At 45.6% G+C, this 9040-nt stretch overlaps 1 long non-coding RNA gene across 4 annotated transcripts in view; it reads right to left on the bottom strand.

Annotated features, from left to right (window-relative positions):
• Positions 1-2048, bottom strand: part of LOC102985548 (uncharacterized) — a 28431-nt gene extending 26383 nt beyond the window's left edge. For 3 of the 4 annotated variants that reach the window (XR_008619372.1, XR_448337.4, XR_008619374.1), the window contains exons 1-2: positions 1226-1791; positions 344-553 (exon numbers count right to left, since the gene is read on the bottom strand). This is a non-coding gene — a long non-coding RNA (uncharacterized lncRNA). Of the gene's footprint in view, positions 1-343; positions 554-1225; positions 1792-1977 lie in introns of those variants that run through there. The other variant, XR_008619373.1, reaches the window with a different exon arrangement.
• Positions 2049-9040: the final 6992 nt, after the last annotated feature.

The raw sequence follows: 9040 nt of genomic DNA, 5'->3' as shown, positions 1-9040 counted from the left end.
ACCTAGAGGGGTGGGACAGGGAGGGTGGGAGGGAGGGAGATGCAAGAGGGAAGAGACATGGGAACATATGTATAACTGATTCACTTTGTTGTAAAGCAGAAACTAACACACCATTGTAAAGCAACTATACTCCAATAAAGACGTTAAAAAAAAAAAAGATGAGGAAATTGAGGCTCAGAGACTTATCCAAGGTCACACGGGGCTCAAATCCCCTCTGACTTTCAAAGCCAATTCTCTGTGACCTCCATGAAACATGGCTTATTTACCATTTGACCTAGTGGGTTAACATTTAAGGTGAGTTAAGGGAGGATTTCTGAAAACAAAAGAAGAAAAATACTATTACCAGATGCTCCTGCTCCAGCTGGCAGAGGAGGTCAGCCCAGGAGTCCAAGTCTGGGAATCTGTAGCACTGGCCAGATTAGAGTGGTGGGCAGGAATGCATTTAGCTGTACAGCTCCCAAAAGAGATGGGGGATGCGGGTCTCATGTCCTAGACTTTTTATTGGGTGGAGGGATGGAACCATCCTCATTTTACCCCAATCTTCTTGGCATTTCTATTAGAAATACAAAGTACAAATTGAGAAATTTACTCCCCTTCCTCACAATGCCCACAGTATCTCATCTGTAACTTCCTCACAGCACTTGCTACTTTCTATTCTACTGTTCTAGAGACTCGCTGACACAGTGCTAATTTTTACTGAATATATTACTAGGAAAGGCTAAACATGTGTAAATAATACCAGGTGCCCGTGTTGAAAGAGCCCCAAAGATAAATGAGGAAACTGTCAATGATCTGCCCAAGGCCACACAAAGAACCAGTAGCATAACAAACACCAAAATCCAACTGGTCACAGCCCAGTGATCTTTTAAGGACATCACACTGCCTCTTCTCATCATGTGAAAGGCTGAAAAACTTTGAGAGGGAAAAAGGAGAAATGTGGGCAAATGTATCTGTAATCTAGCCAGAAGCTAAAAATCATTGTGGTAGCAGGACAAACAGATTCCTATTTATAAGCAACCACGGGTGAACAGATGATTATAGTGATAACAATACTATAATCATGGTAATAATGGAGAGTATTTATATAGCACGTACTATGTGCCTGGCACTATTCTAGGGACTTGACAAATATTCACTCTTATAATCCTCACAACTGTGTTAGGTGGGCACTATTACTGTCTGCATTTTTTCAATGAGGTAAGGTTAAGTACAGAGAGTAACTTACCCAAGGTCACCGAATAAGTAGCATTTACCGAGCACTGGCCGTGTGCCAGAAACTGAGTCCAGAAACTGTACAAGTCCCATTATCTCGTTTAAAACTCAAAGCAACCCTAAGATAATTACTATCATTACCACCACTTGCAGATGAAGATCGTGGGGCTGGGGAGGGTAACCAGTCCTAGCAGTCTCAGCTCAGAGCGCGTGCTTTTAACCACGTAGGTAAGCCGCAGCGTGCAGAGCGGGAGAGCTGATACAGCCTGGGCGCGAGGGGGACCCAGCGCTGGGCGGAGACCTGTTCGCTCCAGGAAACGGAGCGTCACCATGGAATCTTCAACCTGGTCCGCGCCGGGGTCAGATCTGAGTGTGAGGAGGACCATCGGCCTCTCCAGATCTCCGCGCCTCAACCCGGAGATTTCTGCGCCGGGATGTTCGGCGCACGGAGAGCCGCTATTGCCCACTAACGCCGGCCCGACCCGGAGCCCAGGCCCCGCCCATATAGGTCCTCCCGGGAGAACCCGGCCTGAAGCAGAGAGCGCACTGCTGCCTGGCCTCGGTCCCGTCCCCCTCGCAGCCGGGACCACCACACCCGGACTTCCACCCCCGCCCCCCGCCGCTCCCCGTACCCAGAGAAAAAGGACCTCGACTTCCCTGAAGTTTCTGCACTCTTCTCTTCGCCCTCACTTCCCTTCCCACACCTCCTGTCTGCCACTCTCCGTCCCTTTCCCTGGGACGCCAGGCCACTGCCCCGCTGCCTACCGGGGACTCCGCGCAGGCCCGCAGCCTTCTACCCCGAGTTGCCACGGTGATGCGGCGCAGCCAAGAAGAGCCGGAAGAGGCGGGGTCCCGGGGCCGTAGGCGCGCGCCCAGGACCGGAAAGTTGGCCGAGCGCCCCCGGGTTGCCATGGTGATGCGGAGCCAGGGAGACAAGTCGCAAGGGGCTGGGTCCGGTGGGGGCCTGCGAGCACCCCAGATCTGGAGGCGGAGGTCCGGATTCCTCCACCCCGGTACAGGCACTCTCGTCTCCCGGTAGTCGGGGGAGCTCCTTGCGGCTCCCGCCGCCGGGCTGCAGTCACTGCAAGAAGAGCGGGAGTTGAGGGACGCAGAGACTCCCTGGCTCTCCGGGTTGCAGGGGTGGTTGGGACGAAGCCTCTCAGCTCCGGTCCTCCTTTTCCCTCCATCAGTGCGGGGTAGCCCCCTGTTGCCATGGTGATGCGGGCAGCGGAGGCGCTTCGGGTCACAAGTGACTCGAGGGCAGTTCCCCGCTTCCCCCACTTCCCTGCTATGGGTAGTAGACGGCGACCACAGCCGCAGCAAGACTCAGGACTGTGAGGTGGAGAGCTGCTTTGGGGAATGGACACGCTTCTCGGGGCCTCTTGGCTTCTCATCGCGGGGTGAGGATGCAAGAGGGTGAACTGATGATGCCTGTCGCTGAGGGACCGCCTGACCTTTTAGAGGCCGCCTAGTTTTCAGTGGCATGAATGTGCCATGAAAGTATTAACCAGTCCCCTATTGGAAGACATTTTTATCCCAATCTTTTATTACTGCAAACAATGCTGTAGTAATAGCTTTGAATATACCTCAGTGTACATGTGCAGTTTTCTCTGTAGAATAAATTTCCAAAAGTAAAATTGCTGTGTCAAAAGCCAAATGCAGGGCTTCCCTGGTGGCGCTGTAGTTGAGAGTCCGCCTGCCGATGCAGGGGAAACGGGTTCGTGCCCCGGTCCGGGAAGATCCCACATGCCGCAGAGCGCCGGTCCGGGAAGATCCCACATGCCGCGGAGCGGCTAGGCCCGTGAGCCGTGGCCCCTGAGCCTGCGTGTCCGGAGCCTGTGCTCCGCAACGGGAGAGGCCGCAACAGTGAGAGGCCCGCGTACCGCAAAAAAAAGAAAAAAAAGCCAAATGCAATTTTCATGGATACGGCCAAATTGCTCTCCAAAGACACAAGCAAATTAACACCCCCAACAAAACTGGAATACAATAATTTTTAATTGGGATTATATCAATAGTGATAAACTGCTGCGAAAGAATTTTTCCAGAGCCAATGCCATTAAGCCAACTTAATTCTTTGATCAGTTTTTTTTAACGCAATGTAGTCAAACAGTATCCAATCCCATTTTATTTTATGGAAATTATCTTTGAGTGATTCTTCTACATGTAGACTTCACAATAAACATTTTACTTATTTAGTAATTTGTCTATAGAGTTTTACTTTAGTTTCTCTCGTGAAGTTTCTTACGTCAGCATCATTTTACTGAAAACAAAAACAAAAACGAAAAACCAGCCTTTGATCAGAAGCTGGCTTGACATAGCTTGGCCATGTTATTCTCCTACTGAACATAAACAATATCACAGAATACCAATCTCAGACAAGCTTACTCTGGCAGCATCCTTAAATGAGACAGAGCTAAGCTACCACATAATTTTGTCTAAGCACAGACATAAACATTGTCACTATCTCACGCACAAAATACCAAACATCCCCCTCTCTTGGCTAAAATGAGTGACTGTGACTTCTTTATCAATTATAGTTTTTACTGAGCAAAGTAAGTCAGACAGAGAAAGACAAATATCATATGATATTGCTTATGTGTGGAAGCTAAAAAAAAGGGTACAAATGAACTTATTTACAAAACAGAAATAGAGTTACAGATGTAGAAAATAAACTTATGGTCACCGGGGGTAAGGGGGGGGAGGGATAAATTGGAAGATTGGGATTGACATATACACACAACTATATATAAAATAGATAACTAATAAGGACCTACTGTATAGCACAGGGAACTCTACTCAATACTCTGTAATGGCCTATATGGGGAAAGAATCTAAAAAGAGTGGATATATGTATAACAGATTGACTTTGCTGTACACCTGAAACTAACACAACATTGTAAATCAACTATACCCCAATAAAAATTTTAAAAAAAACTATTAAAGTTTTATCCTCCTTGTAGTTCACCTTCCCTAGAGATTAGATTTATTGAGTTACCCAGTCACAGAATTGCACCTGCTTTCTTAAAGCATCCAATCTAAAGCAAACCCCCCTTTCATAGACCCTCCCCAAATCAAACAACCAGAGCTCAAATCCTATAATAGTTTCTTTCTAACCCTTTTTCTGAGATACTCCATAGTTCCCCTGTGGTGTGTGTTCTCACTGGCTGCAACAAGTAATAAACCCAACTTGGTCAATTACAGCTGCATTCCTGGGGGTCTTTGGCTAGAAGGCATTGCCACTAGCAAGTTCAATTTTCTATGGTAGAATTTTTCAGGCCTAAAATTTGTCAATGGCAGTCCTCCATAAATGTTTAATAAGGAACAAATTTCACATGGACCGACTATTTTAGTTAGATTGATTATTTCAACCAGATCTGATTTTTTCCCAGCTTTTGCAACTTTCAATGTTACCCTCAGGATATGAGTCTTCTGAGTTTTTTTTTAAAATTGGAGTATAATTGCTTTACAATGTTGTGTTAGTTTCTGCTGTACGATGAAGTGAATCAGCTATATATATACATATATCCCCTCCCTCTTGGACTTCCTCCCCACCCCCATCCCACCCATCTAGGTCATCACAGAGCTCTGAGCTGAGCTCCCTGTGCTATACAGCTGGTTCCTACTAGCTACCTATTTTACACATGGTAGTGTATTTATGTCAAACCTAATCTCCCAATTCATCCCTTCATGTCCACACGTCCATTCTCTACATCTGCGTCTCTATTTCTGCCCTGCAAATAGGTTCATTTGTACCATTTTTCTAGATTCCACATATATGCGTTAACATACAATATTTGTTTCTGACTTACTTCAATCTGTATGACAGACTCTAGGTCCATCCACATCTCTACAGATGACCCAATTTCATTCCTTTTTAATGGCTGAGTAATATTCCATTGTCTATATGTACCACATCTTCTTTATCCATCCATCTCTGAGTATTTTAAAAATAATGATTGCAGCAGGCGCATCTTAATCATTGTCAGTTTTATTCTGTATTATATGTTTCTACCAGTAATTGTCATTGTGAATTGGACAGAAGATTGATAACTGGTATCTACTTCCTGACTCAAGAACTATCAGTAGGGCTATGATGTAGGACTTGGACACACAGCGAAGTAAACATGTTTTGCTTCAATTGGCAGGTTTACCATGTGCCACCATATACCCTTTACTGTGCACTGGGAACACGGACCTTGCTGTGAAGGATTTCACAGTCTAATCAGAGAGATAGAGGATCTGGCGGGCCTCAATTTGCCAGTTGGATGAGAATAAAAAAAGGCCTTCCACATGGAGGGAACAGCCAAATACAAGGTGTTTATTCATTCAGTAAATATTTACTGAGTGCCTACTCTATGCCAGGACCTGGGCTGGGCATTGGGGATGCAGAGATGAACCGTTCCATGGGGTCCCTGCCCTCCCAGAGCTCTCAGTCCAGTGACAGAGATGCATTTTAAACAATCACACTATTGACTATAATGACTGATAACTGCTGCAAAGAAAACCCAGGGTTCTGTGGGAGGTGGGGGCAATGGCATCCTCACCAGTGGGGTTCGAGGAAGGCTTCTTTGAGAGAGTGATTGTTCATCTGAGACGCGAAGGATGAATTGGAAGGGTGCTCCTGTCCAAGGAAACAACTCCTGCCCTGAAGTGAGAAAAGGCTTGGTTCTTTTGAGGGTATGGAAGTCAGCGAGTGTGGCCAGAATAAAGTGGACTGGGGGAGGGTTGGGGGATGAAGTTGCTGGGCAGGTGTCTGGTCCCACAAGGCCTTGTCCACTATGCTAAGGAGTTTGCACTTCAACTTAAATAAGCAACAAGCCAGGAAAGCGTACCAAGAGGAGTGATATGATTAGATTAGAAATACATTCTTACAATGTCTGTGTGGAGAAGGGGTTGGAGAGGGAGGATAAGAAATGCCATGAAACCAATTAGAAGGAGACTTGCAGTTGTCCGAGGGAGTGATGATGGTAACTGGACCGGGTGGTACTCAGAGTAGGGAACGGTTCTGTGGAGGCTGGACGATGGAATGAGATTGGCGTGGATTGAGGAGCGTGTGAGGTGAGGGGATGTCTAGCAAAAAATATGCAGACCACTCTGTTATGAACTGACTTGTGTCCCCTCAAATTCATACGTTGAGGTCCTAATCTCTAGTCCCTTAGAAAGTCACTGTATTTGGAGGCAGGATCTTTGAGGGGATGATTAAGTTTACTTGGTGGGGGACCCTAATCCAATATGACCAGTGTCCTTATTGGAAGAGGAAGAGACAACAGGGATAGAGAAAAGGCCAGGTGAGAAGGCAGCCGTCTGCAAGCCAAAGAGAGAGGCCTCAGGAGAAACCAAAGCCACCGACGCACCTGTCTTGGACCTTCACCATCTAGACTTATGAGAAAATGAATTTCTGTTGTGTCACCCACCCAGTCTGTGATAATTTTGTTATGGCAGCCCTCAAGGACTAATACAAACCCAAGTGCCCAAATAATAGGGCAGCGGGGAAATAAATTATGGTGCATCTTATCATGGAAAATAGTCTTACCCCAAGATATGCCCATGCAAGTTCAAGATTTTGACTCATGAGGAGTTTCATTTAACATCCTTTCTTTGACGTGGAGGAATTTCAGCGCATTTACAAGGATCAATACAGAGCTTCAGGAGCAGGCACCAGGCTGGAGCTCCCCAGTGCCCTGGTCGGTGTAGGCTGCAGTTAAGTTTGCTACTTTATTGCAGTGACAATCCCAGGCATCGCTAGCATTGTTTCCCTTGCTCTCTTTTGTCTGTATTATTCTGGATTTTTTTTCTTAAGCTTCATAGCTTTGAGAATCAAACATATGTGTTGTTTATGAACTCTTGCAGTAATTGTTATATACCATCAGTCTAAACAGTAATTATCTTTTCCACTTATGAAAATTCACCCTATGAATTTTTTGAGGAACAATTAGTCTTGTAATGAGAGGGAGGACTATTCTATGCAAATATTAAAAAGAATAAGGTAGGGGGACTTCCCTGGTGGAGCAGTAATTAAGAATCCGCCTGCCAACGCAGGGGACATGGGTTCAAGCCCTGGTCCGGGAAGATCCCAACATGCCGCAGAGCAGCTAAGCCCGTGCCCCACAACTACTGAAGCCCACGCGCCTAGAGCCCGTGCTCCGCAACAAGAGAAGCCACCGCAATGAGAAGCCCACTCACTGCAGCAGAGTAGCCCACGCTCGCTGCAACTAGAGAAAGCCCGCGCACAGCAACAAAGACCCAACGCAGTCAAAAATAAATAAATTTATTTAAAAAAAAAAAAAAGAATAGGGTAGGAAAAAATCAGCTAAAGCTATACTGACATGAAAAGATGTGGAAAATGTATGCAGATTATGAACCTATTTTTGTTTTTTAATAGAACCATTTGTTAGCGAATGCTTAGGGAAAAAATCTGGAAGCATATGCAGCCAACTTTTAAAGTATTGTAAAAATTCTACCATTTAAAGATCTGAGTTCTGTCAGATGAACGCTGGTGGTGATTTCCTATAGCAGGGAAACTGCGGTCCACGGTAATATGCTGAAGGCCAGTAACTGACTGAGAGCCCCAGGCTCCCACGCTGGAATTCCCATGCTTACTGTCCATGACACATGACTGAGGGTGGCCTCTGGAGTCAAACCACATAGTAAATACTAACGAAGCTTAATGTCCACCTCATTTTAAAATAAACACAAATACAAATCCTAATATTCTCTTTTCCCACCCCAGTGGATCACCCTGTGCAGCCCATGTACCCTGCTTAAGAGAAGACCAGTGTTTTTCTAACTATACAAATAGGGCACTCTACCGATGGAGTGGATGGTGATTCATTAGAACAGCGTGACGATGCAGTTAGAACACAATTTTGTGTGTAAAACATCCACTGTGTATGATTCAGTGAACATAACTGATCTTAGAAAGCAGGCAGCAACACTACCAGGTATTTATTTTCTTCGTTGAGAAAGAAGATGGACTTTGACGATCTCTCAGGCTTTCTGACACTGCTGGCCTCCTCTAAGCCATTGATTAAGCAGTTGAAGTGGCTGTACCAGAAGGAAGTACAATTCCTTGAAGGAAATTGTGTCCAGGGTGACCATTCAACTGAGTGATGTGGCAGTCCTTGAAATAAAGGTATTTAGGGCTTCCCTGGTGGTGCAGTGGTTGAGAGTCCGCCTGCCGATGCAGGGGACACGGGTTCGTGCCCCGGTCCGGGAAGATCCCACATGTCACGGAGCGGCTGGGCCCATGAGCCATGGCCGCTGAGCCTGCGCGTCCGGAGCCTGTGCTCCGCAATGGGAGAGGCCACAGCAGTGAGAGGCCCGCGTACCGAAAAAAAAAAAAAAAAAAAAGAAATAAAGGTATTTAAAGTTATTTAGTGTGATTATGTGTAGTTCTTCCTCCTTGAAGATGATCTGTTTTATAAAACTTGAATTTAATAAAAGAATTTAGTAACTATTCTCTCGTAATACAACAAAATATTGACTTTTAACTACTTTTAACTACTTCTGCTGGAGGTGGAGGTTCCAGAAAGAAGCTTAAGCTAAATGCTAAGTGCTGTTACCAAGTGGAGAAATGGAGGTTGCACATTGCCAAAGTGATTGTGTGGATTTTTGAGAAATTATTTAGTTTATCAAAGTGAAGTTCACAGAACTTTTAAGCCAAAAGTGTACAAATGATCAAAATGGCAGTGAACTAGGGAAAGTTAATGAATCAATAGAACAACCTTTATTGAAATCTTCTGTGCTAGGGTCGGTGAAGGAAGCACAGTAATGCTGGCTGACATTAATCATGACATTTATTGTGCTATGTGGCAGGCTGAGCCAGATC

The sequence above is a fragment of the Physeter macrocephalus genome, chromosome 14, assembly GCF_002837175.3.
Source record: "Physeter macrocephalus isolate SW-GA chromosome 14, ASM283717v5, whole genome shotgun sequence".
Lineage (NCBI taxonomy): Eukaryota > Metazoa > Chordata > Mammalia > Artiodactyla > Physeteridae > Physeter > Physeter macrocephalus.
This window is presented reverse-complemented; position numbering and strand designations above follow the sequence as displayed.